This window comes from Danio rerio, chromosome 4 (assembly GCF_052040795.2).
Source record: "Danio rerio strain M-AB ecotype USA chromosome 4, GRCz13ab, whole genome shotgun sequence".
NCBI lineage: Eukaryota > Metazoa > Chordata > Actinopteri > Cypriniformes > Danionidae > Danio > Danio rerio.
The window spans coordinates 61,976,808-61,997,666 of NC_141024.2; the positions used below are offsets into that span (position 1 = coordinate 61,976,808).

Genomic DNA, 20,859 nt, shown 5'->3' on the forward strand with positions numbered 1-20,859 from the left:
AATGCAACGATACCGCTTATTAATGCAGACGGATCATGGCTTCAGTGCCAAACGAGTGCTTTAAATCATATTTTTTTCTCCTTATTTATTTCAATTTTATTTCAAATAGCAGGCATATGAATGTTTAAAGTTTAAGGTAAAGACGTCAAATTATGCCCACACATGCAAGCTGACCCACGATCAGACTATTCGTATAACCGGTAAATAAATATAAATCAGCTTAACCGAGTCATCCCGCTTTGCGGAGCCTATTATCCAACCAACATCAGTGTTAGGAAAAAGCTAAATGTTACCCTAATGTCATTCAAAACAATTACTTCGTTACATTTTAAGGCATTAGTGTAGCCAGAAAAATACCTAAAAAATATGCCTAAATTCAGTTATTACCGTGAAAATTTGTTTGGCACGGATAACAGGGAACTTAATAGGCTATAAAACTTTTTTCATCATTTTAAATCTAAAAATAAAGATTTATCTTAGGCTATCGTAAGTGTATTTTTTTTTTCGTGATATTGTCTGCTTGTCATTTGTAAACCATCATTAACCATTAGGTTACTAGGCCTACCCGTCATTTTATTTATTAATTTATAATAAATTAACATTTTTAGTTATTTAAATTTTAATAACTTGTTTTCAGGTTATTTTTATTTTAGGGCCATGAGCTACAAGTCAAAACAAATTCGATATGCTGTAATATATTTAATGTTGTTTAATTTTGCATAAGCAAATAGCAGTATAGCCTTAATTACACATTTTTAAAAGATTGTGAGAGGTTTCTCGGTTGATCCGCTGTAATTGCACTTAAACACTATATACCTATTCCATTTATAACACTGCAAACTTGACTTCGCAGGCTGGTCATCTTTAAATGCAAAAGGCATTTATTATACCTAGACTGCTGCTGCATATGGGATGTTTCTCTACACAACTGTAAAAGTGCGCTTTTTAGCAATGTCAAAATGAAAGCAAACATTCAAAGGGCTATGCGTTGTCAATTTTAGCTTAATTGTAATCATAGTAATAATAATATTAATGAATAAATTAAAATATTATTTATAGTGTAGCCTACTGTGGGACTGTGCAGTGAACTATTTATTTTTATTAAAACATTTTATTAGGCTACATCTTCCCGAACAACTAATGTGAAAATGACTGGCAGTTGAGTCTCTGCTAAAATTTATTTAACAGCAAATTTCTTCTGCGTTTCTTCCTTTTAGAGCTCAAGAGAGTTGTGTAAAGATTTAGTTGACCAAAACATGTAATTAATTAAGCTGATCATCTCATGTCACCCACTTTTCTCCCTTGTGAGTTGAGTGCGCCTCCATCGCCGTGTCCACGTTTTATTTTCGGGCGCACCTGACCTGACGCGGGGACCGGATCTCTGGACTATAGGACTAGCTTTAATCTCACAATTTTCATAATTTAATTGCTATATATATATATATCATATATTTTAAAATATTTAAATGTGTGTTCTAAAGGTTGGAACGACGGGAGAGTTTGTAATTAATGACAGAAATAATTTTAAGTTTTTACTTATCCCCCTATGCCCTATTCATTTAGAACAATATAACATTCAAACATTGAATGATTAAAAATAAAAAAGCATTAAGATCATCTCTCTATGGTGTAATTTGCTTTTTACCTATTTTTACAGTTTAGTTTTAGCAGCCCCTTTATCATGTTTACAGTTGTGCTCCCTTTGCAGCGCACTTTAAAAACACTGATGTCATTTTGAACACAGCCTTAAGTTAAAGCTATAGGTGACCTATTATTTAAAAGCGGAATTTATGTTACATCTCCAAAGCTTGTGAAAACAAAAAGCATACGTGAATTCTTTTGATTTATATAGGTTATTTATTAAATATCTGTATGACACGGGCCTGCCGGTTAGAACTTTCTGCTCTGGTTTACAAGTGTCAAATTGTAAAAGTAGACTTTTCAAAAAATAAATAAACAATACCCTACTTATTATTATTATTATTAATAATAGTAATAATAATAATAATAATAACAACAACAACAACAACAAGAATCTCCATCATCATCATTAATAGTATTATTTAAAAATTTTAATTTCTAATACACAAAAATAAAAATAATAGTTATTATCATCATGATCATTATTATTATTATTATTATTAAATTATTATTTTTAATTTCCTAATATATAATAAATATTAAATTTCATTTTATAATAAATCGCCTAGTATTTATTTATTCATATGATTTATTTGCAGAATCTGGGGGCAACACAACTAATTTATACATGCACCTTTAACGCACCTACTTGATGTTTAACTCTGGGTGGGTCGCAGGTAGATAAGATCAATAGCCATAAATCAGCAATGCATACTCTCATTTTAAAAATCACGTGACCAGCATCTTACAATTTTAAATAATAAATAATCTTATTTATTAAAACGAGTGATGAAGCAATGCAGCGCCATTAATAAGCCTGCAGAGAAACAAAGCAACCATTGCGGCATCCGCAGTGATTACTTTTTCCGAAGTTCAGCTCTTCTTTTTTGCACTTGTTTATTATGCGTTTATTGTTAAAAAATCAATAATGAATAGGCCGACAAGAGTGTATTCTGTGTGTGTGCGTATGTTATCACTGAACAGAGTTGCTTTGTCTGTCTGGCAATATTTCGGCTTTTAATGGAATGAAAAGTTAATTTAGATGAGCCAGTATTTTTTTAAAAATGCAGTAAAGTAACTTTGACATGAGGCCACACATCGAATCTGGGGTCTGATCTCATCTCGTTCTCTCTCACTGTCATCCAGACACTTGATACAGACGCCACACAGTCCCAAAACGGTACCAGCTGACAGGTAGAGTAGCTGAAGCCTTTGCGAAATCTGTCAAAATACAGCGCTTAAATTAACAGGCATATGTCTTTGAGCCAAAAAAAGTCTTTCTGTAGGATATGTAAAAACGCAAGAGCCAGTGTAGAAGTTGTGTCGCATAATAATTATATTTATTCTAATAAAATGAAAACCAAAATAAACAATTCATTGCATTTTTTGTTTGATAAAAATATACAGAAACGAAAAAAAATCAAAGGGTGGCTAGTTTTTATTAATGTGTTTTAATATTAATAAAAATATGCTCAGCCTATTTAAGCTTAATGGTTACACCGCCAATAAATGTCTCACTGTCATTTAAAACATGCAATTCATAACACACCAGCAGGGCTGCGTTTCTCAATCAACTCACCACTGCACTATCATACGATGCATTGTTTGGGGAAAGAACTATGTAGTGACGAATGTTTCCCAAAATTCTCTGTCACTTACCCATCTCTTGAACCACGTTAGTTATAGCGTAAAAGGCCCATATGTTTTAAACGGGGAGAAACTACTTTTTTAAAGAAGAACCTCATCATTTATTTGTGCAAATAATATTGTTTTACAAGCACGCATTTAAAATAAAATACTAAAAATATTAGTTTTGCCAAAAACATGCACTCGCTTTCCATATTAACTGACATATATATTAATGCCACATATAGATCCAATGTTTCCTTTACTAACAATATTGAGAATGTGACATATACTAAATCAAATCACTTACAAAAGCTAACACGTATTCTATATTCATATATTAATCATATGAATAAATGAATAATGAGGCTATTTATTATAAAATGTATTTTTATTATATATTAGTAAATAAAAAAAATCCTAATTTAATCCTAATATTAATAATACCAATGATGATCATGATGAGGATGATGATGTCTGAAAGATAACATTATTAGCGTGAAAAACAAATTATATATATATATATATATATATATATATATATATATATATATATATATATATATATATATTAGCAATAAACTGTAGTATGGTTCAAAAACATATTTTTACTATAGTTTTTTCATGCGAGTAGCTTACAGTTGTTACGTCAATGGCAGAAAATATATTTCTGTTCAGTAGAAAACTTATTTCTCCTTTGTATTATAGTATCAATTAAAAAAATGCAGATTTCCTTTATGTCTCACATTCATATTTTTTATTTCCTGCTCTCCATCTTAATTTTATGAGTCACCAGAATCTCTTGATTACACCCAAAGTTCTGCTGATAAATTTTTTTTTTTGCAAGCATTCACTTTAATAAGTCAATAACAGATTATTAATATCTAATTAAAGATCATTTCACCAAGCTCATACCACAGTGCTAAAAAACATGATGCTTTTGATTTATACAACTAACAATCTCCCTAATAGAGCATGTGCTGGCTACTGACAATTTGTAAAGGTAAAAAATAAGTACTGTTCAGTGACACTCTTTTTACTAATACGGTTCAAGTATAATTGAATAAGACTCCCAATTTATGAATAGTTAACTGGTAACCTGGAACCTTCAACCTTCATTAAAATCTAAATTGTTAAAAAAGTTATATTACTGAATAAAAAAAAGTTAATATATGGACAACTAGTATACATTTGTCTTCTTTTGATACACAATTTTAAACATGTGGTTAAAAACTTATCTTAATTAATGGCTAAAAATTATCTTATATTTTTTTGGTAGGCCAGAGAAAAAGTTGGCAGGACAAGTAAAAATCTAATTCTCATTCTCATTAAAATTCAAATGTGCATGGTTTTAAGACAATTACTTTGGATTATATATATATATATATATATATATATATATATATATATATATATATAATGTTTATAATGTAGTTAAAACTTTCTTTTACAACCCGCAAAGTACCGCATAAGTACAGTGAAATTACCGTGTACTTTTCTGTACGTATTGTATAAGTATAATGAACGTATGTGTAGGTATGTGTAGGTAAGGGAACAAACTGTAATGCTTGGGTAATAAGGGGGTAACAACCAGATATTCAGCATGAAATCTACCGCGTAAGTATGTGAAATAACGGTGTACTTTTCTGTACATAAAATTAACGTTTGCGTAGGTACACTATATGTACAGAAAAGCACGCCGTTACTTCACTGTACTTACGCGGTACTTTGCGGATTGTAAAAGAAAGCGTTACCGTCATGGGTGCTGTAGTTTTACTACAGTAATACCTTCAGATTCTGCGCTGCAGTGGCGCCTCACAGCAAGAAGGTCGTTGGTTCGAGCATTGGCTGGGTCATTTGGCGTCTCTGTGTGGAGTTTGCGTGGGTTTCCTCCAGGTGCTCCGGTTTCCCCCACTGTCCAAAGATATGCGGTACAAGTAAATTGGGTAGGCTAAAATTGTCCGTAGTGAATGAGTGTGGATGTTTCCCAGAGATGGATTGAGGCTGGAAGGGCATCTGCTGCATAAAAACGTGCTGGATAAGTTAGCGGTTCATTCCGCTGTGGTGACCCCAGATTAATAAAGGCACTAAGCCGAAAAGAAAATATGAATGAATGAATACCTTCAGAGAACATAGTAGTCAGTGATCAACATAAGCAGAGTGTGGTGTAGTCAGAACTGGAACAGAAGTCTAAGCGCACACGATGTTTTCAATTGGAGATTCCAGCGAAACTGCCATTAAAAAGTTATAAGAAAAATAACATGTTAATCAGTATGACATCTCACCTGGTATCTACTATTACAAAGTACAATTCCATTAATATGAATGTCCAATCCACAGTATCTGTACCATAAACTAGCCACAATTTTGACTCCTCACTCAGTATATTAAGTTGCATGGTATTTTGTGAGAAATCCAATGATCTTGTTTGGATTGCATTTCCTTGTGAAATTATAAAATGCTTCATGATATAATAAAAAAAAATTAATGCGTTTACAAACATTTTTAAAGATACTTTTATGAGTAAACTGCATTAACGTGAATCGAAAGAGAAGGATGTAGACAAAATAATTTTTAATAAACAGGAAAAAAAACTTACACCAGAACATAGCACAGCAATCAGAAAAAAACAGACAAGCATGGTTTGTTAACAAAGGAAATCAGAAAAGAATGAAACCACAAAGAATTAACTTGACTAGCGATAGGGTAACGTTAGACAACTTATGAAATAGCAAAGCTTCCCCATTGAATGCTGCTAGCTTCTCTGGCGAGGAGACCATCACTTAATTTACAAACAGAGCAACAAAACCGTGAACCGACAGCGATTCACTTTGTTAGGATTATTACATGTTAAATGTTAGCTCGATGATAAGCACCATTAATGCTATTTGCGAAGTGCTTAATTCTTATAACGTTAAGTTAGCCTTTAACGTTATAGCCGGAGCAATATTTTATGCTCATTCCAAGTCGATTTAACAGATCATCTTATATTTTTACACAGGTTAGAAAGCAATGAAGACATAAAATTAAGTAATTTTGCTGAAATCGCAAAATAAATAACCAAAACAGCTATTATTCATTAGCTGCTGTCAATGACCTCGTCACTACAGGGCGACATAAAAACGTATAAAGTGGTTAAGTGTTCATTAAAAAAATATTATAATGTAAAACGTTACACATCTAAAGTTCAATTCAACATAAATTATAAGTAAAACGACAAATAAAACATGTGAAACGTCGAATATCGTAACTTACTTACCTTTGATTACCGTTCCGCCCGTTGCTTGTGTCCATTATTTAATTCAAATGATGAGCCCGCGCACGCACGTCACGCTGACTCGCGCAGAAGAGTTCCTGGCTGTGTTCTATTGCCACTTATCCTCCCTACGGTCTATTCATTTAGAACATTCTAACATTCAAAGTTGGAATTATTGAATATAAAAAAGCATTAAGATCATCTTTCTTGGGTGTAATTTGCTTTCAAACTATTTTTACAACTCAGTTTTAGCGATCTTCATGTTTACAATTGTGCTCCCTTTGCAGTACACTTTAAAAACACTGATGTCATTTTGAACACAGCCTCATGGCGAAAGCTATAGGTGACCTTTTATTAAAAAGCGGAATTTATGTTACATCTCCAAAGCTTGTGAAAACAAAAAGCATACGTTAATTCTTTTAATTTATTGTAAGTTATTTATTAAGTATGTACTGTATATGAAATGGGCCTGCCGGTTAGAACTTTCTGCAGTGGTTTACATGTATGAAATTGTAAAAATAGACTTTAAAAAAATCCTAATAATAACAAATACAACAACAACAACAACAATATTATCATTGTTATTATTATTATTATTAATATTATTATTATTATTAACAATAATAATGATAATATAAAAATAATAATAATCATAATTATTTATATTATTATTATTATCATATTATTATTATTATCAAAGTATGATTTTTTTCATTTCTAAAAAATAATAAATATTACATTTCATTTTATAATAAATAGCCTCATTATTTATTTATTTATTTATATTATTTGTACGATATTAGAATATAAATAGAATATATAGAATATATAGAATTATAATTATTTTTTTATTTAAAAAAATATATATGCATATAACTATAATACTGCTAATAAAAATCACATATTGGACAATTAAAAAAATATTTTAATCCTGATTTCAGTGTCAAGTGATCTTAGCATTTATAGCAAGTAGAATGTTTGGCTAAAGAAATTGTAAAATTGTAAATTGTTACTGCCAATTCAGTTACAATCTACACTGTTAAAAATTGTCGCGTTAAAAAACAGTAAAATACTGGCAGCTGCAGTTGCCAGCAATGTACTGTTATTTTACAGTATGTTGCTGTAAAAATACATGGACTACATTGATTTACACAATACTCAAGTGAACTCATTTTGCTCACTGAAAGCAACTGCCTCAACTTGGTCAACTGCTGAATGAGTTTATGAAGTAATGTGCTATATATGCTTAGAAGTATACTTATAATGATAACTTATTTTAGTTAATTAGAAAAGTTCGGTTTAACTCTAATGTCTTATTTTTCACAACAGCACACATACATGTAAATCTGGAATCACCAGAGAGATTCTGACTGCATCAGCAACTAAACAGCCGCTATCTTTAAATAGAGAAACATGCAGAATAACATCAGCAGCTCATTGTTCATCTTTAACTCATACACTGGCTCTACTCTCCTCCACAACGGTGACACACAGAAGAAATTAGCTTCAGGTTTTACAGTAAAATACTGTTTTTTCCTTGATTTAACAGTAATCTACTGGCAGCTGTGGTTGCCAGCAATATACTGTTTTTTTACAGTCTATTTCCGTAGTGTAAATTAACAGTATATTACTGTTAAAATACATTTTTACACTGTGTTTTTACCTCTCACACCTTTAACCCTTTAAACCCCAGAGCATATACTTCAGTTTTAATTGAAGTGTCCACACTACTGAGTGTTCAAGAAACATGGAGCAAAGCTGAAGTAAATTCATTAATTAACTGACTAATTAAATGATAATTGAGGATTAACTGAATACTGAAGGGAAAAAACAAGAACAGAAAATGCAAAACTTTAGTCACAGCTTTATAATGAAATAACCTGAAGAACAACAAATGATTAAATCATTTAAATGATCAGCGGATGATTAAACAACTCTACAAACATCATCACCAGCTACACTTATTACTTAATACATGTATTTTTGTATAACATCTACTAAAGTTCTTCTTAACAAAAAGTGAAAGTTTTACGTCACCATCATGGAGAACAGAGTTTGCTTTAGTTGGGCTCTTAGCCCTGTCATTTTTAACAATTAAATATCTTGGCTGCTGCAATTGTTAAGAACTTTGTTTAAAAAGCTCCTTTGTTGTGGCAAGCCAGCCAAAAACCTAAATAAGATCTGGTGATGTTCATGATGCTATTAAACGGCAGAGTCTGTTCTCATTTAGTATAATAAAATTTACTGCTCCTATTCAATGTTAAATCTATTGTTTTACATTATATGTCTATATATGGTAATGGTTTCTGGAAGTTTTTAAGAATATCTTGGACAATAACACTGCTCTATAGTGTAAATCGCACTCAAAGAGACATCAATAATCAGCATATGAACCTCAATAATGGTGACAACTAACAAAATTAACAGTTTAACTCACAAACAGGCAACTGAAAGTCTAAACATAAACAACAGCAGAATCAAACGCAAATAAAGAAAACTGTTAGACCAATATACAACATTTATTTATACCGCAATGCATGCTGGGATATTTGTACAGTGCCACTCCCAGCATGCATTGCAGCATGAAACATTTGAGATGTTACCATTGTTGAGATACAAGGTCAGATTCATGAGGTCTGAGTGTGTATTTGTCATAACTGAACTGTTTTGTATGTTATTTCTTAACTGTAAAGTAATTATGGAGGTATCTCTTCTTTTTCCACTTCTCATTAATTAAATTAGTACCTGCGACTAAGCATACAATCTATTGCATGAGGCCCTTCTTCCAGATTTATACCAAAACATTTATCAGAACTAATTTCAGACAAATAGATTTCTGTATTTATTGACTTTCCAACTTGATTGCTATAATACAATCATTTTGTTAACTCTTTATTATAGTAATTGGAGAGTCTGAATTAATAAGTTAAAGGGTGAAGAGCCCAACTAAACCAGCCCCTCACTCCATTACGGTGACACAAAAAACACCTTAATTTCTGTTGGATCTCAATGAGAATAGTATGGAAGTCAAATCAGTCAGTAATAAGTGTGTGTCTGCTGTTGTTTGTGGAGTTGTTTAATGATCCTCTGCTGAGACGGAAGCTGTTTTATTTTATTTGATTTTATTTAATTGTAACTCAAGTCACTGTTTGTGTTTCTTGTTTATTTTCTTCAGTAATTGTAATTATTAACAGCAGGTGTTCATCAGTGTCTGGATTCACTCATTAGTGATCATTAACTCTGTCAGGTGAACTATATTAGTTATCTAGTGTATGAAATAGTGAACAAGGACACAAAGTGTGATTTCAAACACAGACTTCAAAACATCGAATCTGAACTCTGTTAGCTCACAGTTTTCTGCAGTTGGTTACTTTCTCGAAAACAAAAATGTTACCCAGAAAGCACTGTTTTTAACAGAATATTACTGTTTTAGTGAAAAAACATTATTTTACCATAGAATCTGACCGTTTTTTAACAGCAATTTTTTACAGTGTATATATATATATATATATATAAATACAGTTGAAGTCAGAATTGTTAGCCCCCCTAAATTATTAGCCACCGTTTATTTTTTTCCCAATTTCTGTTTAACGGAGAGTTAAACATTTTTTCCACACATTTCTAAACATATTAGTTTTAGTAACTCATTTCTAATAACTGATTTATTTTATCTTTGCCATGATGACAGTAAATAATATTTGACTAGATATTTTTAAGACACTTCTATACAGCTTAAAGTGACATTTAAAGGCTTAACTAGGTTAATCAAGTTAACTAGTCAAGTTAAGGTAATTAGGCAAGTTATTTTATAACAATGGTTTGTTCTGAAGACTTAAGGGGCTAATAATTTTGACCTTAAAATGGTTCATAAAAAAAATTTAAACCGCTTTTTATTCTAGCCGAAATAAAACATAAGTCTTTCTCCAAAAGAAAAAATATTATCAGACATACTGTAAAAATGTTCTTGGACATTTTTGGACACGCCTGGTGTACTGGAATGTACAGTATCTGTGCATCTTGATGGTGGTCTTAAGATTTCTGCCATAGTCATTGATGGTGATGGTACTTGTGGTGCTGCCTTGATTTCTGAAATCTTCATACCTGCCTTTTATCCAGCCTCTTTGTTCCAAGTAATTTTTCTTCATCACGATATAGATGTGTCTATACTGTCCCTTGATCAGATACATTTACAAAACAAAACATCACTTTAGTATAGTGCCAGGGCAAAACTCACAGGTTGTAATAGATCAATGACATAATGTTGACAGTATGTGTTTAAAATAATTGCAAACAAACCTGTTCTGTCTTTAGATGTATGACAGGCAATCATCGTCCTCATTTGTCTGCCAGTCAGAAATCACAGTTGCGTGTGGATGTTTGAGTCGAGCTTCCTCATATGCATTAATTATCCTCATATGCATTAATTATAATTATTTATTATAGTCTTTCGCTCAATCCTGTGCTATATAGATATTGTATTAATATCTTATACCCTAAACTATCCCTATTAACGTTTATCCCTAATATATATTCTAAGTTTTTATCTTTCTGTCCATTATTGCTTAAATATTCTGTTAGTTCCCACCTCTCTTGTATATATTTCCTGCATTCAAACATAATATGTTCTACGGTTTCTCTTACTCCACAATGATCACATAAATCATTTTCTGTAACTCCTAGTATTGACATAGTTGATTTTAATCCAGTGTGTCCAAGCCTCAGTCTAGTTAATATAACTTCTTCCTTTCTGTTCCTACCATACACATTTCTTTTTGTCTCTACTATTTTTTTAATTTTATATAGATGTCATCTCTTCTTATCTCTATCCCAGATTCCTTGCCATTCTTTCTTAATATTTTCTTTAATAATAGATTTAATTTCACATTTTCCTAAGGGAACCCTAATATCTAATATATTACTTTTCAATGCTTCCTTTGCCAGTTTATCAGCCATTTCATTTCCATATATTCCTTTATGCGCAGGTATCCAGCAAAACCCTACTGTCCCTCCTTTCTTTTGTATACGGTGTAAAATTGTGAATATTTCATAAATTAAATCTTCTCTGGTTGATCTATAAGTAATTAAAGATGACAATGCTGATGCTGAGTCAGAACACATAACTACCTTCTCAGGGCATATTTCTTCCACCCATGTTAATCCTATTATTATTGCAGTTGTTTCTATAGAATAAATTGACATGAAATGTTTGAAAAACCAAACTTTTTCTTCTTGTGATCTTCGTGCCATGGTGGTTGACAACCAGCTTTTTGGAGCATTACCGCCACCGTCTGGATTGGAGTTTGGATCAGGAGTTTAGTAACGCATGTGTTTATTATGAAACCAACTTCTGCTTTAAAAAAAAAAACAGTCAGCACAGGAGCGTGCTATCTCAAAAATAAGCGAATTTTACATAGTTTTTCTCTAGATGACATGTATAATCTATTTATAAATGATATTTTTTTGTTTGCGTCTAAACATTGCGACCATCCACACTAAATATTCTTTTTTTTTTTTTTTTTTTGCTATCGTACCATGAATATTTTCTCAAATTATCATTAAACGTGGAGCTAACAGATTACTAGATAAAATAAGAACTTAATCGGTTGCCATCAACCGAGTCCTTGCCAGAAACGGCCAGGACTCTTTAGACCAGGGGTCTCAAACTCAATTTACCTGGGGGCCGCAGGAGGCAAAGTCTTGGTGAGGCTGGGCCGCATAAGGGATTTCACAAAAAAAAGTCCTCAAATGTCATTATTAACAGTTTTAATTATTTCTTCTGAACATGAAGTGTCCTGAACATTGATAGAACATTGAGTGAAGATTATGAACAGTTCTTCTGAACATGGCATCTTTTGCCTACTCCTTACTGCCAGAGACTTGACAGCGCTTCTCACAAATCTGAACCACATTTGGCTTTAGAGCGGAAGCAGTTGAGACCCTCAGTATGGCTTGAAGATGATCATCATTAAGTCTAGACCTGTACTTTGACTTATTGAAGTTCAAGGTGGAGAATAACTTCTCACACAAATATGTGCTCCCAAAAAGGCCAAGTCCTAGGGAAAAAAGTGGGGGAACTCACTCAAAACTTCCATTCCCTCACCTAAAAAAAAGGCGTATATATGTATAAATAAAACACCCCCACCCCACTCCAGTCACATCAGTCTGTACCAGTCTGTATCTACCTATAATATATATAAGACAGGGCTCGAAATTAACTTTTTTACTTAGTAGCACCGGTGCTCCCAACTTCAAATATTTAGGAGCACCAAAATAAATTTAGTAGCACCAGAAAAAATTTAGGAGCACCCACCAAAAATGATTGAGCACCGCTGCAAATTGCTTTTTAAGGGATTTATTGTATTTTAAAACAACATCAATAGGACTGACAAAAACCAGAAACAACTATCTAACTAATGCTTTGAAGACATTGATATTTGTGTGCAATAATTCCAAAATGAATGTCTAATAATTATAGAATATTAATGATGATGAAAATGACAATAATAGTAAAAATGAATTACATTTCTCATTTTGATACTCCCTTGAATGTGCATGAATGTAGGTTATCTGCTATAAAAAGTCTGTTACTTTATGAAAAATAATTGTATAGTTTGCATCAAACAAAAATGAAGCATTGCAGTAAGAAATATTTATTTTGTACTGCTGTTTTTATATGCATGTCAATTTAATAAATAATATTTCTGCTACAAAACAAACAAAAGATTATAATAAATCATTCAATTCATTGATGAAAGCTGCAAAACAGTCATCAGTAAATAAATAAAAAATAAAAATAATATACACCTCAAAAAAGAATAGACAAAAGAAAGTAAGTAAAGTCTCACTTCTATCACTCTTTAAAATATTTGGTTTCAGTTTGTGTCAATTTAAAGGTTCAGTCTGAGCTGATCTTCATTTTTCTGTGTTAGTGGAAAAGCTGGCGAGTCAGCTGACCCAATTTATGAGCAGGCAGCGCAAGATTCTTGCGATGACCACCGGCGGAATACCGCTGTTTGTTATGAGACGCAGTTTCAGTGTAAACTTAGTAAAGGCGAGCTCCTTTGGCGATGATATGTACAGAATTAGATTTGACTTTTAGCGGACATTTGGGCTGATTGCAGTGAATGCAACGGCTTACCTAGGTTCTTCCCGTCCGTCACAGCGTCTAACAAAGGGGCGGGGTGCGTGGTGACGTCACCGGCATCCCCGCTCCTTTGTTTACACGGCGGGCGGGGAATGCCAGTGACCGCTGTGTACAGATAGAATCAGCGGAGCGGGAAGCGCTCTCTCTCCCCGCTCCGCTGATTCTGTCAGTGTACAGCGGTCGGCGCGGGCCACAAAATATTGCACTGAGGGCCGCAAATGGCCCGCGGGCCGCGAGTTTGAGACCCCTGCTTTAGACAGACCCGGATATGGTTGACCGGAATCGGGCCAGTGCTTTACAGCCGCATCACAACCGCATGTGCGCGAGCGAGCTGATGCCGAGTCGGAGCCGGAGGGCTATCTGGGTTTGTTTTCAAGCAAAAATGGAAAGGAAAAACTTACTTTTTATTCTACTTGCTTCATGCTTAGTTCGTTATTTTTCCAGCGTGACACGCAAGGCGTCGAGTCTCCGTTTAAAAAAAGGAACACTAAATCAGTGTACATTAACCCGCCTTAAAATCTTTCAAAATTATACGCACTAGCTGACGGCAAACGTAAAAGAAATGCTGTTAACGGTATACATGTAAGGATACGAATTCATTCTCCACATGCCCGATCAGAATCCCTTACAGATATCGTGTACCATGTGTAAAATGCTCAATAGCACATAATTTGCGACGTTAAATAATAAATTGGATTGCATTGGTTGATTCAATCACATTTAAAATAAGTTTCAACAACATACCCATACCATTTATGCACAAACGAACATTTTAAGCATGTGTAAAGATAGGAAAGCTGTCTAAAACTAAATTTATGAGTGACATTTTATGACGCATTCGCAGTAACGTTACAGGCAGAAAGCGTAACGTTACACTACTCTGCAATACTCTCTTTGTTCAAATAAAATGACTAAGTTATAATTTCGATAAAACGTACAAAACAACTCACCTGTTTTGGCATTAAATGAGCGGAAAACTTGCTGCTGCCATCGCTCCGCTTCGTGTTGATGACTCACGAGGGGGTCCTGTATGTAAAATATACACTGAAGTGGTGTAGAATCCTGCGCCAAAAATCATTTAAAATGATTTGTGACATTAAGGTTTTACAAAAGTATTTAGGACAATTTGTGTAATTAACAAGTAGCCCAGGCGTATATATAACATTACAAATAAAAAAAACTTAAGTTTGTGCTATTAAATAAGGAAAATGACGTACCTCAACACCTGATGGCTTTGTGTGGCTGATGCTGTAATGATTCACGGGTATAGTTCCACAATCCCTGATTTTAAAGTTGCTAAACCGGCTTCTTAATTCTAAAATGTAAAAATTCCGACTCGCGTGTCTTTCATTTGCTTTTATGTCAAGTTTCCGGCAGGAAACTATCCAGCAGGAGCAGCCATTATTGAAAAGTTTATCGTCAAATGCGGACCGTATTGACTCAGTCACCTCAAGTTCCCGTATGTGCAATTAACACCAATGAGGAGTATGGAAAGGCAACACCAATAATACACACTTTTTACAATTTAACCCACAATTTAAGTCACAATTTAACCCACATCAGCGTTAAAAACAGTATATGTACACTTAGATTTTAACACTAAAACACTACATGAGCTTACACCAGAAATGCAACACCTTAAAATTTGCTTTGTAGAATAATTGTATGGGCTGTATGTAATGTATTATAAAATGCACATTTTCTAAAGCCAAACATTCATATAGTTCCACAGTGCAGACTCATTTAAAAACAGCTTTAATAAAAAGTCACTGGATCAAAAATGTCAATGATTTAACATTTAGTTGTTTTAGGCAAGGACAGTATGGTTAACTGTTGTAATGCTATTGTAGTACTGTAATTTACAATGGCTGCTTAGGTTCAGAGTAATGGACTAGTCTGTAACTAATTTATTTAGCATATTTAAGACCAAATACCTTTAAAACAAAATAATTTTCAATTGAAATCAGGTGTATAACCAGCAGGCGGCACAGTGGCTCAGTGGTTAGCACTGTCACCTATGGTTCGAGTCCCAGCTGGCATTTCTGTGTGGAGTTTGCCTTCGTGTGGAGGCCCCAGTTTCTCCCACAGTACAAAGACATGCTTTATAGAATTGGGTAAATTGGCCTTAGTGTGTGTGTGTGTGCTTTGATTTGTATTCTTTCAGAAAATGTGTGTAAACAATTGTGAAAAGCTGTAAGTGAGTGTGGCGATTCACTGAGAGATTTTGTTTATTGATTTATTTTTATACGCAAGTAAAACATGTTTTATCCAGTAGTTAACTTCAGCAGAACTTGCACTTAATGTTTTGTTTCATCCGTTCGAGAGTTCCTCTGTTTGTTGTCAGTGCACGGGGCTTTAAATCTGTAGACGTGCAGTTTATTCTGTAGACAATTGGGAAAAAAACATATAGCTTAAAGGGGCTAATAATGATGACCTTTAAATGTTTTTTTAATTTTTATTAAAAACTGCTTTTATTCTAGCTGAAATAAAACAAATAAGACCTTTTCCAGAAGAAAAGATATTATCAGACATACTGTGAACATTTCCTGAATCTGTTCAACGTCATTTGAAAAATATTTTAAAAAGAAAAGAAAATTCAAAGCAGGGTGAATAATTCTGACTTTAACTGTATATCAAACAGCTGAATCATTTACTTGTTTGTGTCTCAGATGCTCATTTATTGACTTTATTTCTTGTTTAATTAGCTATATTAGTGTGTTTATTCATTCATCTGTTGATCTTTCACTCTGATTATTGATGTATTGAGATGTTATAAGTTGTATCATGACTGTGTGCACATTTCAACAATCAAATAAGACAAAAGATTGTGTTCATGGGTTTATTGTGGACCTGTTTCATTCAGAGCCTTTACTGTGTTCAGCTGAATCACCTATTTAGATGCTCATTTTAAACTCACAGACTTTTACTATGTAGTCGTCATTGATCCCACATAAAAGTTTCTTAACAAATGAAATAAAACTAAAATAATTCACAGATTTGATTCTGTCATGCAGTTTTTGCAGAAAACAAAATCTGCCCTCTCGTTTCCTTTTCTCTCTTTTTTATTAATTCTAGAACTTCTGTTAGATGAACACAGACTGTTCAGTGTTTGATTAGTATTTACTGTGTCTGCTTTGGTGTTGTCTCCATTAAATAAATATTGATCACTCCATGTGATCTGCAGAAATATACCAACCCGTCTTCAACTCTTCCAGTCGAGACTTTTATTTTGCCATCCCAGCGTTCACCCTGGGGCTGATGTATTCAGACTCAGCATCAGTTGAACATCTTTAATCAGCCGCAGGTCATCTAGAGGAGCTTTAACACATGAGCTGTTCACACTTCTGTATGGTCCATATGAGAAAGAGGGACGGTCGAGTTCTGCTGGAGACCTGCACATAGAGGAACACATGGACATCAGACTGCTGATCAATCTGCACAGGAGACGCTGAAGAGGAGGAAGGCAGATGATGGAGGAAAAGCTGAAATAAATCTATTATCAAGGGACATATTAAGACAGAATGGAAAGGAGTTTGGGATGTAGAGATGACATTTACATACAGAGGGTGTAAACACATGAGGAGGAATCTGCTGTGCAGAGGCAGTGAGAAGAGCAGCAGCTCCACCAGTAACACCAACAGAAGAAGCACATGTAATGAATCTGACAAGATAAAGGAAGACAAACTGATAATAACCAAAGAGGATCTGATTCTGTTTACAGTAGATGTGATGAACTGTACAGCACAAACTGACCTGGATGGGAGACCACTAGGGAACACTAGGTTGCTGTTGGAAGTGGTGTTAGTGAGGCCAGCAGGGGGCGCTCAACCTGTGGTCTATGTGAGCCTTAATGCCCCAGTAAAGTGAAAGGGACACTACACTGTCAATGGGCGCCGTCTTTTGGATGAGACGTTAAACCGAGGTCCTGACTCTCTGTGGTCATTAAAAATCCCATGGCACTTCACGTGAAAGAGCAGGGGTGTAACCCCGGTGTCCTGGCCAAAGTCCCTCTATTGGCCCATACGATCATGGCCTCCCAATCATCCCCTTCCACCGAATTGGCTCTATCACTGTCTCTCTACTCCATCAATAGCTGGTGTGTGGTGAGCGCACTGGTGCCGTTGTCCTGTGGCTGCCGTCGCATCATCCAAGTGGATGCTGCACACTGGTGGTGGTGTGGAGACCCCCCCTCATGATTGTGAAGTGCTTTGGGTGTATGGCCATACACAATAAATGCGCTATATACAATAAATACACATTACATTACACAACAGTGACAAGATAACAAGATCATCTGTTTAAGTCTCTCTAATATAGTTTGAGCTCAAAATATAACAAGTACAAAGAGTTGATTTGGTAAAAAACCAAAGCAAATGTTTAATAAATAGCGAATTAATAGCCATATTAGATAAGAGTTTTAACAGTAATATATAATAAAAGTCTACAGGTTTTCTTGGTGACAGTTTGCTGAGCGAGTTCATGTGCTAAAAAGCCTTCTGCAGTCATTAAAAGCAGGACAGTCCAATATAAAGAGTGTTTTACAGTAGTGTGAATTGTGCAGAACAAACACTGTGTGGAGTCTTTAACTAGAGAAACCATGAGTTAATCTTGTGTGTTGGAGAGCACATCTGCTGAAAATCCCTTCATCAACTCTACTGTTAAAGTCTGCATGAACCGGAAGCTGCGTTTTTTTCTGTATTGTGACGCAGTTCCTGGAGAAAGAGGATACTAGATGAGACGAGTGGGCGTGGCTTGTTGTTTTTACTGTGAGCTGATTGGATGCAGTGAAGTATATTCATAAAGATGGGGAAAAGGGTTCTGTCCTTCAACACAAGACAGAAACTCCACTTGAGGAAGAGTAAAATCTAAACATCTTCACCTGACTGCTGGAGCGTCTTTAGATAGTGAGACTATTCTCTCTGAGACTTTCTGCCTATTTCATGGCAGAACCAGATGGACAGATGATTGGACAGTGGACATTTACAGACAGGTAAGCGTGCGGAGCAGAGATAAAAATAAAGGACCTCGAGTCAGGAATTGAGCTCAGGTCACCGTGAGCACCTGGGTGCTATATGTCGACGCACTTTTTAAGGTTTACTTTTGATCAAAATTCTACCACTTTTATATTTTTAATAAACATTTTTAATATTTAAAATCTTTCCATTATTATATAAATCTCTCCAGATGAAAATGGCTGTCTGATAACATTAAACAAGAGCATTGCAAAGGTAAATGTTTAGGTTTACAGGTGTGTTTTTATCAAGTTTATATATTATGTGTAATGAGCTGAAAAGTTAACAAGCGCATGAGTTTAACTGGTAGAAACAAGTTTAACAGATATGAAATGTCAAACTCACTTCACCTCCAAAGCTAGTGTCAGAGATAACATGTTCTGTCAAACTCTGAGAGCAAAAGTTAAGGGTTCCTGAATTTAGCCCTGACTGACATCTTCATTATTAAAAGATTTGATCCCAAATCTGCATTCTGGCTACTTTAAATACTGGCTCTGAAATGACGTGTAGGAATGACTTTAACATGACAACATCAGCAGCACTGTTGAGCTGACTGTGAACAATGTTGTGCTGTGAGAGTCGGTGGCTGATAATGTGATTTATTGAGGTAAAGTTGGTCTTATATTCACACATTCAGACTTTCTCTTTAATATCACAGAAAATCAGAAGAGTATTCTGTGCAAACTCTATACAGTTAAATCACATTATCAGCCCATGACTATTAAGTACAACATTATTCAGTCAATTAAACAGTGCTGATGATGTGTTGAAGTCATTCTTACCTGGATTTCAGAGCCGATATTTACAGTAGCCTGTCACGAATTATCACTGTACCACAACGAACAAATGTACGCATATAAAAACAACCTCAACATATGATTTCACTCGTTAGAATTAGCACAGAATCATTTTCTGAAGTGATATTACTAGGGAGAAAGTCTGAACATGCGAATATAACACCAGTTTTAGCTACTTTTAGCTGAAGATGTTTAGTGAACACAAATGAAATGAGCTTTAATAAACCAACCTGTCTGTTCCTCAGACTCTTCTTTTTTCACTGTATATCTGCTGTAATCTTCATATAAACGTTTGCAGGGTTTATGAAAAGTTGTCGTGATGCATATTTCTGCTAGTCATGTGCATAAACTCATCATAACAACAGCACTCGATACTGTTAAAAGCGTTCAAGCGCACTATATAAAGCCTTATCATGTTTTAAATGACACATCTCTCAGCGTCACGTATAAAGACATTCAGCTTTAATCGAGTGCTTTGCATAAGTTTATCCTCCTCAAAAGCTTTAAAAACACAAACCTTTGTCCTGTGGAGGCACAGACGCATGAGTGTTAGCAGCCCGGGCCAATGACGTCACAGCACCACACCAAAATAAAAGTCCCGATCAATCGCTAACTCCTCACAGCACACAGAAGACATTTAGGTCAATCATACATGATGACGTTTGGGGTTTCTCAAATAAAGTAAAGAACTTTTTAGAGAAGCATTAGAAGGCACTATTATCTTATCACTACTGTTATGACTACAACATAATATAAAATATATTTATATATCACTGATTCTTAAGATATTGGACAAAACAAAACATGTCCAGCAATTGTAAAAAGCTAAAAAATGAAAATATGTTCATTTTAAATACATTATTAATAGAATAGCACAATCATCCCCTCTGATTTAATTTGACTATTTATTCTTTGTGGTTCACAAGCATTAAAATGAATAAAAATGTTATTTAAATGATGAAGAATATCTTGATAAGTAAATATCAGTTTACCTCTGCACACTACATCAGTGTCTTTATGAATATATGACATTGAAATTTTGTCAATATATATACACATACTCTTAATAAAGTAAATGAAAGCCATTTTAAAATATTAGATATAGATATTACCCATGTAATGATTTATGTTTTATTGTTGTAAAAATGAGTCAGACACTATTATTAAATGACTGTTTCAGTTGTGATTACACTAAACTATTCTAGTTTCTCGTTATCTCATTATTATATTTTAGTGTTCTGTAAATTGATCATTATAACTGATTAAGATAATCTTGTTTATGGATTGTGAACTAAAACTCTTACACTATTTAGAAAACATCACATTCACTGAACACAATGTGCTAACTGATCCTGAATCTGTCAACTCTTTTCCACCGATCTA

General features: G+C 34.0%; 1 long non-coding RNA gene across 1 annotated transcript; it reads right to left on the bottom strand.

The window, feature by feature from the left end:
• Positions 1-16,492: 16,492 nt before the first annotated feature.
• Positions 16,493-20,087, bottom strand: LOC148682294 (uncharacterized). Its single transcript, XR_015943003.1, has 4 exons — positions 19,994-20,087; positions 17,421-17,905; positions 17,229-17,328; positions 16,493-17,059 (listed from the first exon to the last, which is right to left on the bottom strand). It is a non-coding gene; the product is annotated as an uncharacterized LOC148682294 (long non-coding RNA).
• Between the last annotated feature and the right edge of the window lie 772 nt (positions 20,088-20,859).